Raw genomic sequence first — 20,529 nt, forward strand, 5'->3', positions numbered from 1 at the left:
CCGTTCAAAATAGTAATTGATGTTTTTTTTTTTTCAAACAGATGTTCTCAATTTTTTAGCACGTTGTGGGGTTGCCGAGAGTGTGGGGGGCAGCAGCTGGCAATAACATCTTTTATTTTTTATTTTCTGACTGTGGGTTGGAGTTAGAATCAGGATTTAGAAATGGGGAAGCCGTGGCTTGTGGTCCTGCATCCTGACATTTCACACTACATCTCAGGTAGCAGTTGTCCTTAATAGTCAAAACTGCAACCTGTTTTCAAGTAGGTTCCATCTTTATATTATGTAAGTCATACTTGCTTGTGGCAAAAAAGGGAAAGTTTCTCGTCTTTTCCCTTTGCAGATAATAATACTGATAACAATCAACTTTTATTGGGAGACCTCAATGTGCCAAACATTCTTCTAAGTGCTTTAAACATATGAACTCATTTAGTACACATATTAGTCCTATGAGGCAGGTATTTTTATTTTCTCTATTTGACAGATGAGGAAATTGAAGCACTGAGAATTTAAGTAATTTGCTCGAGATCACACAGGTAGTAGGAGTTGAAGCCAAGACTGACACACGAGCAGCTGAGTCCTGAACCTGTGTTCTTAATTATGACTTTATGCTGTATCCATGAATGTATATAATACATATACACATTCCATTATACATTTAGTTCTTACTTAAAAAATAAAATTGTATTATACATATTGTTTCACAATTTGCTTTTTTTTTTGATAAACAAGAAAAATGAGGACATTTTTCCATGTCCACACATATAAATTCACTTCATTCTTTTAAAAATCTACATAGAATTGTACTGATGTACCATCATTTATTTAATGATTCTTCTACTGCTCGCTGTTTGTGCTCTTTCCAGACTTTTGCTATTATAAACAAGAGTTCAGGGAACAGCCTAACAACAATAGCAGCAGCAACAGCTACCATTAATCCTGAATAGTATGCTTACTATGTGCAGGGTCCCATTTTAAGTTTTTTCCATGTATGAACTAATTTAAACATGCATCTTTATGTAAGCGAGCAAGTATTCTTACAGGTTAGGTGCCTGGAAGTGGGAGCGCTAGGTTAGAGGCCAAGTGCACTTAAAATTTTGATTTCAACTGTCAACTCTTACTCTAAAAAGCGGTGAGGATTTATTGTCAACTTTCAACTCAAGACTCTGTTAGGCCTAGTGAATGCACAGACACTTAAGATAGGAGTCCTCTCAGATGTCTCCGAGGGTAGAGGGACAAGCTGGTACAAGTCACCAAGTGATTGAAACAATCATTACACAAGGCTGGTGACATCGCTGGGAGCACTACAGGAGTGCAGAGAAGAGAGGTCAGTGAGGGGTGGAAGGCATTGGAAGAGGCTTCAGAGAGGAGATGGCTGCATGAGGCTTGGAAGGATGGAAGGAATTGGAAGGGGAGGCTGAGGGGCAGTCCCGGTGTGGGACTGAGAAGAACAAGGCTGGAGGAAAGAGTGTGTAGTTTAAGGATAAGCCAGTGAGTAAGTGGGATTATGGTTCTGACCAAAGCGAAGGGAGTGCATTAGGAAAGCCAGCCCACCACCAAGAGGAGAAGGGTAAGAATAGAAATGGAATCCCACCTGTCTTATGTCTAAAGTTTTAAAAGTTGCAAATTGCTTTTTAATTTATGATTACAAAATTTCTTGCAAAAGTAATAAATTACTAAAATACGTCCTTCTTCTGCCTCGACACATGAATCTTCATAACCACCTGAAGCAGGTTTGCATAGAATTCTCAGCCCCATGGCACATGACACTGGAAGGTGGTGAATTACGTTTCCAGATCTGTACAATTCAGAAAGGGAATGGGGCTTGCGATAACCTGGTATATTTGCCATCGTCACTTTGGTTTTTCTCATGGCCCAGAGAAGGTGAGTGGGTGCCCTGGGCACACAGAGGCTGGAACCCGCAATCTCCGACTTGAAGTTGACATGCGGAAATGGAAGTATTCCTCTTTCTCCTGCCTCCTCCCTGCCCCCCACCTCCAACTGAGAAAGGCATGCAGGTGCTTGCCTGTGACTTTCTGTTCTGCAATGGAAATGGCCCCCTGTGTTTTTGTTTCACAAGCACAGTTAAGGTCTGATTTCAGCACTACAATAGGGAAGCGAGGGCAATGGTAAGAAACCCAGAACTTGGATGCAAATAATTGAGCCATTTTTAATTTGTTCACTGTAATCAGGTAGGGGAATTCTATATTTAAATATAACTAACCACTTTGAATGATGTACGTAAGTAAGCTATGTAAAAAGTGTTTGGTGACATATTGTCAAAGATGTAAAATTTGTACCTCCCTAAACAAGAACATTCAAAAATTAAGTTTCTTGTGGTGATGCTAACATATCCACATCGCATTGCACAGGCAATTCTGCATCATAAATAATGGATTTACAAGCTTAACCACTACTCAGGAATATTATACGTGTGGAAGTGTCTGAATTAATTTCGCCGTGAGACCTTTTGCTTTTCACCAAGGAGTTTTCCTCCACCTCAGGCTGGGGCCAGGTGGGGGCAGGCTAGAGAGAGCCACTGCTGCTGGGGCCTGCAACTCTGCCTAATGAGCAAAATCACTGTTTGGACTCAAGGATCTTGAGGTCCACAAGCCACAAATCATGGGGAAAAAGAAATCAAGCATTAAAGCTGTTTCCAGGTTATTACTGACGAGACAGTCTGGAAATTTTAGGATCTTTTTAAATGTCGGCAAGGGCCTCCATGAGAACCGGTGACACAGTGGCATTTGCTTTTATTGCTGCTCTTCCTCTGTTTCTGGTTTGACTTGCTCTGATCCCTCTCAGGACAGGTGTGGAGAGCTCTCTTGTTGGCTTTTCCCAGAGCCGTAGAGAGTCCTTGGGGGACAGTTTAGTGGCATGTAATGGACGTAGACTGGGACATGACTTTTATTCAAGTCCATATGGGTCCTGAAATAAATCACACCTGTCCTAACTTATCCATCGTGGTGAAAAGAGACTTTGGGGGTGGCAAAGGAGGGGAAACACAAGGACATCGTGTGTGTGAGTGTGTGTGTCAAGCGGGGGCGGGGTGTTGGGGAGGTGGTGATGATTAGAGGGAGGATGGAAGGCGGAACTTACAGGCCCTGGTCTACTGCTCTGTGCCTGGTCCATGAAGCTGTGTGGAGCTTGCCAAAATGGGGTCCGAAGCTGACCCCAGTTCCTCATACCCTGTAGACAACTTGCCACCATGCACTGCTCTCCCCATGGAACTGCCTGGGGTGCTGGTGTGGGGCACACAGGCTGTCTGACAGGGAAACGAGCATTTCAAAGATGGTGTGGTTGGTTTCACTTTTTTTCAGTGGGAGGAACTGGAATCAGTTGACCAGTAAGTTGCTATCATGTACCTTTTGAGTATTCTGTTGGGCTAGGGCCTACAGAGGACATTAAAGAAGTAGAACATTCGCCTCCTGTTGAAGGTGCCCAGCCTTTGGTCATGATTGCAGATATACACACATTCTAAAGAGTGGCCCAGGACAAATCATGGGTAACTTGTGGGATGGGGGGGTTCGTAGTCAGGGAAGGCTTCATGGAAGAGGCATCCCTGAGCTGCTTTTTAAAGGAGAGAGGGGATGTAGGTACAACTCAACAGAGAAAGGATAGGCTGTAAACCTTAATGATCTTGAGTCTCATAGGGAACAGGGCTCCTAGCAATAGCTTTTTTGTTCTGAGTCTAGGACCGACTCCCAGTTTCAGTCTGAAGACTGGTCAGCTGAAGGCAAAACTGACACCTTGCTCTCCTCCCTGCCTGTATTGCTCATGACAGTCATGATAAGTTTGTAACCAACAACACGCTCCCAGAGCCCACGCCAGCAGTGCAGAGAACTGAATCAACCAACCGGGGTTCCGCCAGAACAGGAAACTAAAAACTGCCTGCCTGACTGCGTCCTCTGAGACACTTTCCCACCCTGTTCCCCAAGAGGAGAGCCTTGGCATGGCATCTGCCTCACTGTGAATGTTCAGACAAGAACACTGGAAGGCAAGGGAGAACATTGGCTGGTTTTTCTGAGACTTAGATGGCTGGTTGTTGAAGACTGTTCCCCCTCAGGCAGCTGTGTGCCCAGGTGAGTGACTTCCTCTCTCTGGACTCAGTTTCTGAATCTGTAGATTAAGAGGATGGACCAGATGGTCTTGGAGGTCCCTTACAGGTCAGCTCTTTCCTGTCCCTACAAGTAGATGGAGGCAGGTGGGGAGGGCAGTGGAGCAGAGAAAAATGAGAGGAATTCCCCAGCAGAGGCTCTCAGGAACCACACAGTTCCCCATTCTGGTGCCACCTGCTCAGAGAGTGCTAGTGAGAAGGGTGCTGGCCTTGAAGGCTGCAAGGATTGGTAGCCTGGCCTCCCAGACATGCCCTTAGGCTTTTTGGGGTCCATATCTGGACAATTGTGGAGTACTTACTTAGGCCTCTCATGATTAACTGGGAAAAGTTCAGTCTTTGTGCAGACAGCTGCCCATGGTTCCAGGGAGAGAACTGTTGCCCTGAGATGCTCATATACTGACTTAGACTGTAGTAAGGGCTATGTCATCATGGCCAGAATCATCAGGGCAGCAGACAAAGGTCCAGGGAATGTGCCTCAGGTGTCTCCCATGGGCTCCTGGGTACAAACATGCCCTCATGCCCACAGCACATGATGTCTGCAGAGCCGAGACCAAAAGACTCCGAGGGCTGCACTGATGCTTGAAGAAAGTCTTCTGAAGAATGAGGCCTGGAGAAAACTTTTCCAGAGTTGCACAGACGCTTGGGGACACAGCTGCAGCTAACTCCAAGTCTGCTGACTCTCAGTCTATCGTGCTTTCTCTTCCACTGAATTGAAAGGTGGCAGGAGGCTTGGTGTACCACAGACTAAAACTTGCACTCACCCCCTTGGGTCTCAGATCATTCTCTAAAAATGTGTCAGAGGAAGTGAGAATGCAGAGCCTCTCTTCACATGTTGGAGCTGTAGGTGGGGCACGTGCCCTCGGCTCCAGGCCAGGCAGAGAAAGTTATGGAAGGGCAGCCAACCAAGAAGCACTTATTGAAGCATTTGTGTGTGCCAGCCTTGAGCTAGGCATAGCAGGGCATGAAAGAGCTTTAAGGTGCACACCTTACACAGCAATTTCACTGCAGCTGGTGAGGCAAATTTAACTCCCAGTTCAATTGCAAAAACAATCAAATGCAAGCTCCTGTTTCTGTTATAAAATAGAAAACCATATATTTGTATTTGCATACAGAAAATCTGGAAAGATACAAAAAGCTAATAAAAGTGGTTAATTGATCAGTCAGATGACAGACGTTGGGGGGTAAGATGTTGTACTTTGTACCTTTTAATTACAAAAACTACTTTGAACTATGTGAATGTATTATCTTTGCAAAAAATTAAATATAAATAACAACAAAATCAATCAATCAATCACAGGCTGAATTGGGTGACTAGTGGCCAAAGCAATTCAAAAAAAGTAGAGTTCAGGGATTCTCTTAGAGACTTCTCAGGCTCCTGGAAGATTGGAAGGGACTCTAGATGCCATTTTGTCTGACTTCCCACTCAATGCTGGCATGTTTCATACAACCACCAGGTTGTGGACCTTCCAGTGTCCCTCACTCAGTAATTCCTAAGCCCCACGACATGCATGGACAGTTCTGATCCAGGGATCGCAGTGCACAAAGAGCTCCGTCTCCACCCTCAATGGCCTTATGTTCTCTGAGTTCACCGTCATCTAAAGTGCCAAGGAGATGCTGAATCCCAGGGAAAAAACAAGGTGCTCAGGGGCTTGGAAGGAGAAAGAAGATTAGGGAAAGCAGCCGAGTTAAGATAGAATTTGTAATAACTCTCAAAGGATGGGTCACGTTTTGACTGTCAGAGGGCAGGAATACCAAGTGGAGAAAACATGAATAAAGACAGGTGTGGGAATTCTCAGAACTGACTGGAGATTAGGCCAGGTACTGTGGAATAGTGAGGTGGGTGGGGATTATGTTATGGACTGTACCAAGAGCCAATCTGAGATATTTCTCTCTCTCTCTCTCTTTTTTTTTCATTCAATAGAAAATGGAGAATCAATAAAGGTTTATAGGCATGTGCTTGAATTATTCTTGAGATTCTCCAGTGAGTAAGCACTCTTTTATCTAAGTACCCATGAAGAGAAGCTTCCTGGAAGCAGTAGGAATTGAGCTGGGCCTTCAGGGATCAGCAGAATTTAGAAAGCATTCTTGGCAGAAGGAAGAGTATGAGTCTGGTAGTGGTGGTCACTACTGAAGGACTTTGAGCATGAGAGAGCATGTCAATGCTGTGCATTGGAAGGACAGCTCTCATTGCGCTATTTAGGATAGAATGGAAGGAGGATTGCCTGAGGAATGATGACAGGTCAGGAGACTGTCTCTTTAGTCTTAAAGCAAGACCCTGGAGGCCTGACTTAGGTGACAGTAATGGGATTGGAAAGAGGCGGGCCCACTGGAAAGACCCATTCTTCTCTATCCCTATGATTCTCTTTTGCTTGGATTTGCAAATAAGAAACCTGACTCATTTGCCAATCCTGAGGGAAGAGACCATTCTTAACTCAATACTCTCAAGTTCTCTGTTGTCTAGATTTTTTCCCGGGTCGAATTTCTCCACTGTCTATGCCACTGGCAGGGAGTCATGGTTACCCTAGCCCTCTTGTTCTTTTCATTTTGCTGCAATTTAGATTGCATTTGGATTGTGTTGATGGTAGGATAAATCTTTCCATCCTTGGGCATCTTCTGCCAAGCTAGAGGAGAAAGTGCTCTGTGGTGCTGAGAAGTCACCAATACAACTAGACAGAAACTTCTCACTTTACATGTAAGGAAATAGAGGCCCAGAGAGCTAAAGAACATGCTCAAGTCACAGAGAGAAGTGGGGGCACAGGAGCAGGACTAGGTATTTTGACTCCAAGTTCTGCACTTTTTTTTTTTTTTTTAGTATAACAGTTTCTGTTGAATAATGCTAATATTTACTAAGCACATACTCTGTGTCATGTACTGTAATAAAGCTTTGTAATTATTATTTAATTCCCCCAATGACCCTAAGAAGAAGAAGCTGTCATATTCTCTATCTCTTCACATGAGACATTGAAGGTCAGAGAGAAAAAGTAAATTTCCCAAGGTCACACAACCAGGAAGTTGAAAAGTCAGCATTTGAATCCAGGTTTGTCTGACTTCAAATATCTGTCCAAAAATAAGAATTGAGCCTCTTAAAATTATTTATTAAAAATAACTGATGCCTTCAGTAGTTCTATTTTTAACACCTACTGTTTGAGAAGATATAGTGAACTCAGTAATACTTACAAACGAATTTGAATAATAAGTGTGTGTCTACATACATTTTGGAAAATATGCATTTAGAAAATAATAGTATGTGTATATGTAAGACATGGTGGGAATGAGTTTTAGAACTCATCAGTTGCTAGAGGAGGTAGTTGGTGAGGTGGGGGAAGGTGGTGCCTTGGGAAATACATTAAGGTGAGCAATCTCACTGGAGTGAATTTTTAAAGCTTTCAGGTCTCTGATGTAACCTGATTCACTACATGTGGCTATGATTCAGTCACATATTTGATTGGCTCATTACTCATGACCTTAGGCCCCCCGCAAAAATGCCTACTTACACTAGTACTCCTGGGACACTCTGAGAAATATTGTGTGTAAACAAGCTTGTACCTGCTGATGGATCCTGGACATTTGTCATGTGTCTTGCTGCTCTCCCCAGTGTCCTGCTCAGTGCCTTTGTGTGCCACTTTATGGCTGTAGTCTGGGGGAATGGGGGGACAAGGCAGTGCCTTGGTCTTCACTGTTAGAGGCATTTGTTAGAGGAGGTCTTGTCTTACAGAGGGGCTGCATGAGCACCAATATGTCATGGAGTTCAGGAAAACATCTCTTTCTAATTTTTAATTGAGTGCAAATTATATTCAATATAATCTAATCTATATAATATAATCACAGATCTTTAGTGTTCACTTCAATGAGTGTTGACCATTGTCTATGTCTGTGTCATCAAAAAAAATAGACTCATGTGACAAGTGGAGAAACGTTCCCTCTAATTTCTGAAAGTGCTTGTGTAAGATTGGATTAATTCTTCCTTAAGTGTTTACACAATTAATTGGTGAAGCCATCTGGACCTGGAAGTTGCTTTGTTGGTAGGTATTTTATTATGAGTTTAATTTCTTTAATAGACATAGGACCATTTAGATTTTCTATTTCTTCTTATTTTAATTCTAGTAAGTTTTATTTTTCAAGGAATTTTTCCATTTTATATATGTTGTCGATATTTTGGTATGCATTTGTACATAACATTCTCTTATTATTCTTTTAATATCTGTAGGATTTGCAATGATATCTTCTCCTTTCACTCCTTGGTAATTTGTGTTTTATTTTTTTCTTGATCAGTTTTGCCAAGTATTTATGTTTTGTTAATTTCTTCAAATATTCAACTTTTAATATTTTGATTTCTTTGTCCATTTTCTATTTCATTTATTTCTGCTTTTAATTTTATTATTTGCTTTATCCTTTTTAATGTTTGTTTTAATTTGCTTTTTTTCTTACTTCTTAAAGTAGAAATTTAGTCTTTGACTTACTCTTTTTTCTATAAGTCACTTAAAGCTCCACATTTTCTTCTAAGCTCAGTTTTATCACATCTCACAAATTTTGTTATATTTTCTTTATTATTCAGTTAGAGATATTTTGTAATTTCTCTTGTGATTTCTTCTTTGACTTATGGGTTATTTAGAAGTGGGCATTTAAATTTGAAAATATGGCAAGATTTTCTCGGTACCTTTCTATAATTGACATCTAACTGAATTCTATCCTGATCAGAGAATATTATTTTGATATTTTGATATGATTTTGAGCCTTGATAATTTTTTAATTTGTTTTATGGCCCAGTATGTAGTCTCTCTTGGTCAATGTGTATGTGCACTTGAAATTAATGAGTATTTGCAGGTTTGGGGAGTAGTATTTTATAAATGTCAATTATGTCAAACTGTTTAAAAGTGTTGTTCGATTCTTATATCCTTACTGACTTTTTTTTGATCTATTAGTTATCAATTACCGAGAGAAGGGTGTTAAAATCTATAGCTATGAATGTGGATTTCTCTTTGGTTTTGTCAATGTCTGCTTTGTGAACTTCGAAACATTGTTCTGAGTGGATACACATTTAGATTATTAAATCTGCCTGATAAATTGACCCTTTTATAATTATGAAATGCTCTTTTTATCTTGGGTAGTGTGGTTTTTCTTGAAGTCCACTTTGTCTGATTTTAATATAGCACACTAAACTTTCTTATGCTTAATGTTTACATAGAATATCTTTTTCTACTCTTTTTCTTTTAATCTAAATGTAAATTTATACTTAATATGCTACTTTTAAATAACATGTAGGTAAATCTTACATTTTTAATGCAGTCTGACAACTGCTGATTTACTGCTAGTGTGTTTAATCTCTTTACATTTAATATAATTAAGTGCATGACTGGATTTAAATCTACCATTCTGGTATTTTTTCCATTTGTTCTTTTTTTTATTTGCCACCTCTCTTTACTGTATCTTTTTGGATGAATTATGTACTTTTTGGTATTCTATTTTGTCTTCTCTGTTGACATTTTAGCCACACTTTTTGTGTTATTTTATAGCATTTGCTCTTTAGAAATTACACCATATCTTTAAATGATAACAATCTACCTTCAGATATATTCATGCTATTTTATGAATAATGTATAAACCTAATAGCAATGATTCCATGTATTTGTCTTGTGCCTTTTATGCTCTTGTTTTTGCATATTTTACTTCTATTTATGGTATAAGCCCCATAATATATTATTTTTTTGATTTTTAAAAAATCAGCAATTTTTAGAGAAATATATACATGTATACATATATATATATGTAGAGAGAGAGAGAATTCCATCTAGTATCCCATAGCCTTGAAAAAATTATATATATTACATTGTCTACAAATAACACACACAGACACAAACAAATATGTATTGCACACATATGTATAATTTTGGGGGGACATTTCTTATAGACAAATTATCTGTTTTTGTCTATCTAACAAGTCTGTATATTGCCTCTAATTTTACAGGATATGAAATATTGAATTGATAGTTTTTTTTCTTTTTGCACTTCGAAGAAGTTGTTCCAGTTTTCTGGCCTCATTTTCATTGTTGTTCCCTGTAAGTAATGTATCTTTTTTCCCACTTGCTATTTTTATGAATTATCTCTTTATCTTTGAGTCTAAGTGGTTTTCTTTATATTTATCTTGCTTGGATTCACTGAGTTTCTTGGATCTATGGATTGATTTTGGAAAGTATTTTGTTGTTATTTGTAAAAAAAAGAAAAAGAAAAGAATAAAGAAAGGAAGGAAGAAAGGAAAGAAAGAAGGAAGGAAGGAAGGAGGAAAGGAAGAAAAGGAAGGAAGGACGGAAGGAAGGAAGGAAGGAAGGAAGGACGGAAGGAAGGCTGAAGGAAGGAAGGAAGGGAAAGAAGGAAGGAAGGAAGCAAAGCCCACATTTACCATTATCTCTCTTTTTTTCTGAAACTCCAATTACATTTTTTTCTAAATTATTTGTTCTTATCCCACAGTTCAGTTTTCTTTTTCTCCTTATTTTATTCTTTGTTTTTATTTAGATAATTTTTATTGATTTGTCTTCAAGCTCATCAAACTGTTCCTCTGCTATATCTAATTTAATATTAAATCTATTAAATAAATTCTTCATTTTGATATTACTTTTTCATTTCTCTTGTTTCTATTTGTGTCTTTTCTTATAGTTTCCTTCTCTCTCCTGAAATTATTAATCTGTTCATACATATATTTTTTTCCACTAGATTCTTTAAAAATATTTATCATTGTTATTTTAAAGTCCCTGTCTGGGCTATCTCTGAGTCTGATTCAGTTGACCGTTTCTGTCTTTGAATATGAGTAAGGTTTTCTTCCTTCTTTGCACCTTTCCTATATATTGATGTATGGGGACATTATGTGTAGAATAATTGTAGACACTAAGTAAATAATAGTCACCTCCAGAAAAGGGAATCATCTTTTATTTCTGTGTGGGAGATTGAGTCAATCTGTAGTTCAGCTGAGTCTGGGCTTGATTGTAACTTAAATTAGATTTATTTTGCCACTGGCTTAAGATAATTTGAGCAATAAAGATCAAGATTCCCTTTAGCAGAATTTAGAATCTGAGCACTGGTGAAATTCCAGAAAATTCTTTACATTTTATAATCTGGCTACCAGCTTGCATTTGTTTGTTTGTTTATGTACCCACCCACTGAAGAGTATTCTCTTTGCTTTCCAATTCTGCCCTTAGCTTTCTGCATCTTGAGAGTTCTCTCTCCCCAGATGTCCTGCCCACATCTTTTGGAGGAAGGCTGCAGTGCACTTGACAAAAGCCCAGAGTGCCTCCAAATCATTTCCCTCAGGTCTCCTGCTCCATCTCTAGTTTCAGCCTTGTACTTGGGGAAATCTGGGCACCTCAGAGGGATCTATCTAAGCCCTACCTCTTGCCCTACCTGCAGCTCTCAGCACACTACCTTTGGGCCTAGATGAGAATAATGGGAGTGAGGTGGCGGGTAGGTACAGGTCCACAGTATGGCTAGGGCTCCTCAGGTCCTAGTTTGTCATGGCATCCCACTCACTGCTATCAGTTTGTCAAAAGTTTGATGAATTTCTCCTTACCCCTATGCACGGCATATTTCTCTTTCTCTGCTCCTTTGCCAGTGGTGAAAGCATCAATGGTCTCTCCTTCCTAGGAGGGTATCATTACTTTTCAAAATTTTGTTCATTTTTCCTTTGTATCTTTGGCTCCCTGATGGTTTTAAAACAATTGTGATTTTGTAGCTTATTTGGCTGGTTCTCATTGTTAGGGTAAAAGTAACAATTTCTTGTAATCTGCATTCTAACTGGAAGTGGAACTCAGTTCTTTCTATTTTTATTAACTTTTCATGCCCAGAACCTAGACAGCTATCCATGTGGCTGGAATAGGGATAGGTTTGAATAATTCCAACTCAACATCTCTACACACTTTCTGTGCTGAGGGCTTTCTAATGGGTGAAGCTCATAATTTCTGATGTCTTTTCTCAGGAGAAGTTTTCCCCTAAGAGGCTCTCCAGACCCCATTAAGTGGGTTTCTGTTGGGCCCACCCCATCAGTGCCACAGAGATATCTACACCTTACCATTCAAGGTGTGGACAACTTTCCCACCCCTACAGAAATGGGATAGATCTCAGGGGAGTGGTGAAGGTAGGAAACTCTTACTTACTAACATTTACTTGGTTTCTACTTTGAGCCCCTTGAGATGGATCTTCTCATCTTACCCAAAAAGAAGCTGAGACTCTGAGAGGTTATTCAATTTGCCTAAGCACCAGAGCTGGCATTTAAACTCACGGCTGACCCATTCCAGATGAAAGTTTCTTTTTCTTACCAACATGGAGGAAGCCACAGCAGAAGATGGGAATGGGTAGACCACCATTCCCCTGTCTGGCGTGGGGCTGACTCTGTAGATGCTGACCACAGGGTTGGTACTAGCAAAAGGAGCTCTAGTTTCAGAGACCAGAGCTCTTCCCATCAGGACACCACCATAATAAAACCATATATTTTCTGAGTAACTTTGAACAGTTCACTGAATTTTTTTCTGAATATCAGTATTTTTCTGAAAAATCTGAGGTTCCCTAAAGCCTTTGAAAACACTCCTGTGAGAAATTGGGAGCAGCAACTCCATGAGTCATCTTTCTAGTAGGCCTAGTTCCCATTAACTGGATTTGTAGGAAGGAAAGGAGGGAAAAGAGCAGCCCCCATGCCCAGCCAAGTCCACCCATTCCAGTCCATACAAGCCTTTTCTCCATGGTAGAAGCCACCTCGCACTTGGCCTCTTCTCCCTGGCACAGTGGCTAACGCAGGAAAAGCCGAAGTGTAATTAGTTAATAGCAGGGCTCTGTTAATGGAAAGGGCATTTCTAACTTACTTATGCAAACTGATACTGTGGGGTTTGTCAGAAACCATCAATAGGATGCAACAGAGAGGATTCATAGGTCATCTGTCAAGTGGGGACAAAGCTTGTCTTATTTAATCTCTGAGACCTGAAGTGGTTCTCTGGATCACTAGCTAGCTTGGAAGTAAGAGTGCCAGGAGAAGAAGCTGGGACCCCACTTCTGAACATCTTCCCCCTAACAATAGCCATGTGTCAGGGGTGTGCTACATATCTAGCCGTCATTGTCTCAGATTTTCCTCTCTATTGCCTGAGAAGTAGATGTTATACTGTCCTCATTTTGTAGTTGAGAAATTTGAGACTTAGAGAGGTAAGTTTCTTTGACTAAGTCGGTAGTGGGCCTGGGATTTGAATCCAAGATTGCCTGAATTCTAGGTCTAGGTGGTTCACCAATTTGCATGATACCTCCTCACTCAGCAGCTAGGGCATTCTAAAACCCGAGTTACTAATAGAAGGTGACACTTGGATCTTCTTAAGGCTGGTAATTGAATACCATACCTCTTTTCTCCTCACTCTGGGCTCACGGCCACAGTATATTTGCCAGACACCTTTGCAGTTGGGTTAGTTATATGACTGAATACTAGTCAATGTAGTGTTAGGAGCAGTGAGGTGGTTGCTGTGACTGAAGGAGTGAGGGTGAGGGGGTGTGACAGTGTTGGGAAAAGCATTCAGAGTAGTACCTTTCAATAAATGTTAGAGTCCTTCCTTCCTCTATGATGTTTGATGGCTTTGTAGTCACCCTAGGAAGTCCTCATTGCCAAAAATAAACAAACAAATGAACGAACAAAAATTGAGGTGAATCAAACAGGAATTTCCTTTATTGACTGGGCTGATACTTGAAATTTCACCAGGAGTGACTGTTCTTTTAGTCCAAGGTTTGATTCCTGTTTCATGCAAATACTTCTGGCAAAGGATAATCTTCTAATGTATTTTTAGTTATATGCCTTAATGGAGCTGATTGTAAGTTTGACTAAGATTAGTAGGAGAGAAGTGTTTGAGACAAGAAGTAACTGGGTTTTTGGAAACTGGTGAAGTTTAAATTGAGCTAAGGCTAGGGAAAGGAGAGCAAAGAGAGATCATGGAAGCTTAATCCTGGCCGAGGTCACATTTTGAAGTTCTTCTGTTGTAGCTTTAGGTGGGTGTCAAAGGAACTTACATGTGCAGACATCATTGATTCAAAGAAAGAATTGCTCATAACTTATCTGAGGTTGCCTTGCGTTGAAAGAATGAGTTTCCTATATCCTAAGAAGAGGTGACCCCTGCCGCTACCCTGTCACTAAAGACCAGCAGAGGAGAGAGCCCCCACAGAGCATAGCCGAGTGTCAAAGGTCTACGTGCCCCTAGGCTTCTGTTCCTTCAGCTTACAAAATGCCCATTGTCAGCATACTTGGTTGCAGATAGCAGAAACTGAGCTGTGTCAAAAAGAAAATGGGTTTATTAAATGATGTTTGGTTCCCCCCACCCTCTAGAATCATTGGGATTTGGGAGAGAAGCAGGTTCAAGATTAAGCTTCCAGGAAAAATGCTCCAGCCACACTGTAGAATTGGTCTGAAGGTGAAACTAGCATTGCGGCTGCTGAGAACTCAATGCTAGGAACACATCATCTCTCCTGCTTGCTCTACTGCCTCCAGCATTAGGGCCACTTTTGTGTCTGGAGTTGGACCTGGTCCTCCAAGGCCTGATGCCTCTGCCACTACCAGAGTCAACCAAAGAGATTTATTCCCTTGGCAGAGGCTGGTTCCTCACATTGCTCACTTTCTCATTTCCAGAACAAAATCCTATGTGGATATGTATGATGACAGAGCTAGGTGACAGTCCTGCATCTGAGCTGCAAAAGAAGCTAGGAGTTTGAGCTGTGACTATAATGAGAAAGCAAGACTGATATCATGGGAATTTCTCCAATTATAGAAAGAATTGCTCTAAATATGATCAATGTTGTCTGCTGGCAATGTCTACAGAAGGTTCTTATTAAAATTTAGTCTTCTTTAGACCAAAAGGTCTAGAATACTTTATCAGGCCCATGGGAAAAACATTACCTAGGAAGGTGGCTTTTGTCATGGAGTAGTTGTCAAGAACCACAATGTTCACTGAGGCATAGCAGAGGGCATGCTGGGTATGGGGTCCTCACAAGCATGCAGACAGTCACAGGGAATGGAAGGAGCCCTGGCAAGGTTACATGGGCTTGGGCTTTCTGATAGCAACCCACCCTGCAAAGAGAACAAGGACTTCATGGGAAATGGCAGGGAAAGCAAAAAAATTGTCTGAGGTTGGTTTGTGCGGGCACTTAATTACTGAGTTATCCTGATGACTACATAAACTCACAACTCAAAAAAGTGAAGGATTTTTTTTCTGAGAAGTTTCTGGTAAACAGAAGCCCATAAGTGCTCAGAGGAATCCAGGGATGTTTTCCATTTGTTCTGAGCTGGACAGCAAACAGCTATATTTGTCACTCCCTGCCCACTTAGAAGGTCTCTTCCTGTTCTGAGTTAATAAATTTCAGATTTGAAAGAGATGACATCCATTTCTATTTTCAGATCTGACCAGGTACCATTTTGAATAAATTTTGAATAAATTCGGAACCCCTGTTTTAAACTGCAATGCACAAGTCAGAATGCCAAGATGACTCAGTACGAATGCTCCAGCTCAGAAGCGGATGACCTTGATGTTTCCCAGAGCACTTTCCCATGAAGGATGAGATTCTCTCGTCGGAGTGGAGCATGGTCAGAAAGGAGAACTTCATCTCCTACTTCAAAACAAGCTTCCAGCCTGTACTAGACTGTTGTCTCTCGCCCCCTTGTTCACACTGCCAAATCTTGTCTTCTGCTGGTCCCCCTGCCCGGCTTACCATCCTTCAAGGCAGGCCAAAGGCCTACTCCTCCACGAAGCCTCCTCTTCATGGCATGCACCTTTCCAGCAGCTCCAATCTGACTATTTTGTGAGATGGGATGTATAACAGAGGGCTTTGGAAATCCAAGAGGCCAGCTCGAGTCTGACTTTTGGGCTGTAGGACCCCTGAAAAGCCTGATTCCCGAAGACATCACAATGACTATGCTGGTCCCTGAGCCTGTCTTGGTTTTAATTTCCCTGCTAAGTTTATTTTCTCCAGCAACATGTGACCCCATTTTCTACTTCAGTAACCTCAGTGGTAGCTCTCACCATGTTAAACAACGGTCTGATTTGGCATGGAAAAAAGCAGTCAATTGTTTCCTTTAAATCTTAATGTTTTAGGCCCTGGAAACATTTTAAGTAACTCTTTAATGAGAAGACTTCTGGTGAAGCGGAGGTAAATTCTTAAAGGCTCTAACTACTCCCCAGAGAAGGCTGTCAGGGTTAAGTAACCTCATTCAGGTTGCGTACGTGGAGCAGGATGAGCAAAACAAGGCAGAAGTGAGGAGCAGAGGCTACAGGGGGTGTATCCTGAGTCTGGTAGATGAAACTTCTTGGACCTGGAAGATTTCCAGAGCCGTGCTTTGCACTGTCTCCAGCCGATACCTGCTGGTCAACCGCTATGCCCTCAAATGGTCAAACAAATGACTTACTTTTTTCTGGGCATTGTTGCCTTCTAATTTGGAACCCAAATGAACAGTTCTTTCTTCTCCTCTTTCATTTAAATACAAAATGAAACCAAACAAAACCAAACCCCAAACTCTATTTTCCTTTAACCCCCACTTGCACTTTTTATTTGTGCATCATTCATTTGTTTGTTCACTACCAATATTTATAAAGCGTCTCCTGGGTTTCAGGCACCGCCCTAGGCACTGCGGATGCACTTAATTATTCATTGTAAATTTAGTGGTAGTGAAATGAATTTATGCACAGGAGGCAAGAGAAGTGAGAGGGACACCACATCTGCTGGCAGGAGGCGTCACCTGAGGTGGAATCCCATAGAAATGCTAGTGTTTGGACAAGCCAATATCCTCTTGCTCCCAAGTTAGGGCTGTGCATGGTGTAATGGGGGAATTCTGTCATATAATAACAATGTTTACCCTGTACCCAAGGCATGCGGATAGCAAAACACTTTGGAAATGGGCTCAAATCAACTTCTCATTCAATTGAAACAGAATGCCCTTTGTGTGGGCCTTTCCCCTCCAGCCTAGCGGAGGTGGTCGGCTCACTCTGACAGCAACCCTGCAGCCACCTCAGGTGGAAATGCTGCCTGGCTCAGAACAGCCACGCTGCCTGTGACTGTTACGCAGGCCTAAGTAGGTTTGGGAGCTGTATTCTTGGAATTAAATAAGAAAAATGGAGGGGAGGGCAGGGCTTCTCGTAGCCCAGACATTGCGCTCCTCTTGATGTGAGTGAGACCTAAATTGGGAAGTATTTGGCTGATGGCGAGGGCAGATAAACGTTACGGATTTGATGAAATCCCAGACCTCAGGCTTGAAACTGAGCTTGACCCTTCCCGTTGAGCACTTTTATGCAATACTACTGGACATGTAGTAACAAGAAAGGAAACGGAGGAAGGATATCAGTTCAGCCACATGTCAACTCTGGGAGAGAAGATGACAGGGAGAGCAAGGAATGAGATGTGTATCAAGTCAGGAGTTGAAAGAACAAAAGAAAATTCTATGAAGTTAGAGCTAGTGTGTCACAGAGGAGACAAAGGAACTTACTTGGGGGAGGATGATCTTTCATTATAGGATATAGGAGGTGCGTGTACTGCAGAGAGGACTGGGGACGTCATCTGGCTATTTAGAATCTAGCACAACTGTATGGCCTAAAAGTCAATTTGTAATGATTACAAATTATACTCATTTGTCTTCAGAAGCCTACGTATTAAGGAAAGTGGAACGGCATATACTTTAGAAGGGGAAACTGAGGCACAGGGTGTTTACATGACTTAGAGTTGTAGAACTGGTGGCTGAATTTTGCATAAAGTGCCGTGTTTGTGCCCTGTCCTCCCATGATGATGATGCTTGCAACTTATCAAGGACATTTTTATTTATTATCTCATTGGACCAGCCCAACAACCCTGTAGTAGGTGGAACGGGTTGAGAAAACTGAGGACCAGAGAAAGTTTGAGAAGGGACTGAAATCCCCTTTTTTTGAGTACTTGTTATATGTTTTATATAGGCTGTCTCACAAAATCTAGTCTTTAAAAGGTAGGTATCATTTATCTTTGTTTTAAAGATGGGGCATCTGAATCACGGGAGAGTAAAAAAGGTGTCCAAGGCTACCGACCAGTAAATAGTAGACCTGAGATCCAGACCAGTGGTCTGACCCAAAGCCCAGGCTGTTCCATCACAGCAGATGACTCCCACCACCCACCAGCTGCCTGTAGATGTCCTGCAGCCAGTCAGAGTAGAGGCAGCGTTAGAACTCCATTCCCCCACTCCTGACTTTCCATCAAGTTGCTGTATAAGAACTGTTTGGTGAATGGAGGGAGTGTGGGATCAGAGAGACTTGTGTTTGGACCTGGGCTTCCCCACATACTAGCGGGGGATCTAGATCTTACTTAGTGTCTCTCAGGCCCAGTTGCCACATCTGTAAAATAAAGATGGAAATGCCTCCTGGAGGGTTGAAGCTGCACCTGAGCTCTGGTGAGCACCTAAAGGGTAGCGGCAGGGGTCTGGTGGGACAGCCCAGGAGCCTGTGTCCTGACTTGGTCTGATCCATCCATGTTCCCCTGTCTTGGCCCCTCCTCATTTCCACAGGCAGGCACACATTTTTGAAATCTTCCTGTGCCCTCTCTCTCTTCTCTTTTCTCTTCTCCTGAGTTTTTGCCATGGGTGTGAAGTAACCTCTTCCCCCCCCGCCCCGCCCCCACTCATCTATGCCAGAGCCAGTGCGTAAGGGCGCAGAATGGAGCAGTCAGCTCGCTTTCTCCTTGACCTCTCCTCAGTCAGGGTTCTTTAGAGAAACAAATGAGTGCTGGCAAGTCTGAATCTTGTAGGGCTGGCTGGCTGGACACTCAGGCAGGAACCGATGCTGCTGGAGGTAGAATTTCTTCTTCCTCAGGGAAACCTCAGTTTAACTCTTAAGGCCTTTCAACTGACTGGGTGAGGCTCACTCTCATTAACCTTTTCTTAAAGTCAACTGATTGTAAATGTTAACCACAGCTACAAAATAACCCCACGACAATACCTAGATTCTTGTTTGGTTGAATAATTGGGGACTATAGAGAAGCCAAGTCCATAGTAACTAACGATCGCAGCTTCCATGACTGCTCTTGGACAACGGTTCTCAATTAGCCTCTTCTTTCTTCATCTGATGTGCTGGCTCCTTTGCCCTCTGCCTGCTCTTTAAATATTGGTCGTCTTCAAGGTTCCCTCGATGGTACCTTGTTGATTCTTGGTGCTTCTCTGGGACAGTCTTATCTCTGTGTAGGAGCTGAGCCTATCCTTACACACCAGTTATTGTCTCGTTTGTATTACCAGATGACTACTTCTGACTGGACCCTGACCCCTTTTACCAGGTACAACCCTCAGCGTCTACCTAACACTGTGCCAATCTGTCCACCCTGCTGCATCCTGCTGTCCCTGTTTGCCTGGTTGCCCCCCAGGGAAATCTGGTTGGCGTTCTTGACTCTGCTCTCTCTCCCTGTGCACATTCAATTCATGACCAAGTCCTGCGGATTTTTGTCCAATAAATTTCTCATTCACCTAGTCAAGAAAATATTTATTGATTATCTACACACAGCCCTAAGCTAGGCTCCAGAGCAGGTTTTCTCAACCTTGGCGCTATTGATATTTTGGGTCAAATAATTCTTTGTTGTGAGGAATGTCTTGTGCATTGTATGATATTTAGCAACATCCCCATTCTCCAGGGCCACTGTAACAAAATACCACAGAGTAGGGAGTGACACAACAGAAATATATTTTCTCACAGTTCTGGCAGCTGGAAGTCCAACATCAAGATGACAGCAAGATTTGTTTCTCCTGAAGCCTCTCTCCTTGGCTTGTAGATGGTCATCTTCTCACTGTGGCTTTTTTTCTATGCATGCACATCCCCAGTGTCTTGTAAGGACATCACTTATATTGGATTCAGGCCCTACCCTAAAGGCCTCATTTTAACTTAATCATCTCTTTGATGACCTTATGTCCCCAAACTGTTACATTCTGAGGTTCTGGGGCTTGGGACTTCAACATAAGAAATTTTGGAGGAACAAATTCAGCCCATGAAACTGGGCCCCCACCCATTAGACATTAGTAGCAATTCCCCCCACTCCAAGTTGGAGCCAAAAATGTCTCCAGATATTGCCAAATGTCCCCTAGGGTAAAATCGCTCAGGCTGAGCCATTACTGCTCTACACGGCAGTGGTTTTAACATTGGCTACATATTAGAATCACTTGGAGAAAAAAAAAAAAAAACAGCGACAATCCGCCCACGGAGATTGTTTTAATTTTGGGGGGTGAGGCCCAGGCAGGGGTATTTTGTAAAAATGTTCCAGACTATTCTAATGTGCAGCCAGGGATGAGAACGTTCCAGCAGTGTGAGAGTGAATAAAACAGACATTATATAACAAATTTCATGATTAAAATTTGAAAATACAGTTAAGATTGTATTTCATATACTGTTTTGTCACATTTTCTTTAGTAGTGTATATTG

The 20,529-nt window shown here is 41.8% G+C and overlaps 1 long non-coding RNA gene across 2 annotated transcripts; it reads left to right on the plus strand.

The window, feature by feature from the left end:
* The first annotated feature begins 3,760 nt into the window (after window positions 1-3,760).
* LOC120621621 (uncharacterized) lies at window positions 3,761-16,683 on the plus strand. 2 transcript variants are annotated; one of them, XR_005658218.1, is made up of 4 exons: window positions 3,761-4,079; window positions 4,641-8,136; window positions 10,080-10,170; window positions 15,516-16,683. It is a non-coding gene; the product is annotated as an uncharacterized LOC120621621 (long non-coding RNA). The 2 variants fall into 2 exon arrangements; XR_005658217.1 differs by lacking the exon at window positions 3,761-4,079 and having other exon boundaries at window positions 4,539-8,136.
* The last annotated feature ends 3,846 nt before the right edge of the window (window positions 16,684-20,529 follow it).

The sequence above is a fragment of the Pteropus medius genome, unplaced genomic scaffold (assembly GCF_902729225.1).
Source record: "Pteropus medius unplaced genomic scaffold, Ma_sr-lr_union100, whole genome shotgun sequence".
Classification (NCBI taxonomy): Eukaryota; Metazoa; Chordata; class Mammalia; order Chiroptera; family Pteropodidae; genus Pteropus; species Pteropus medius.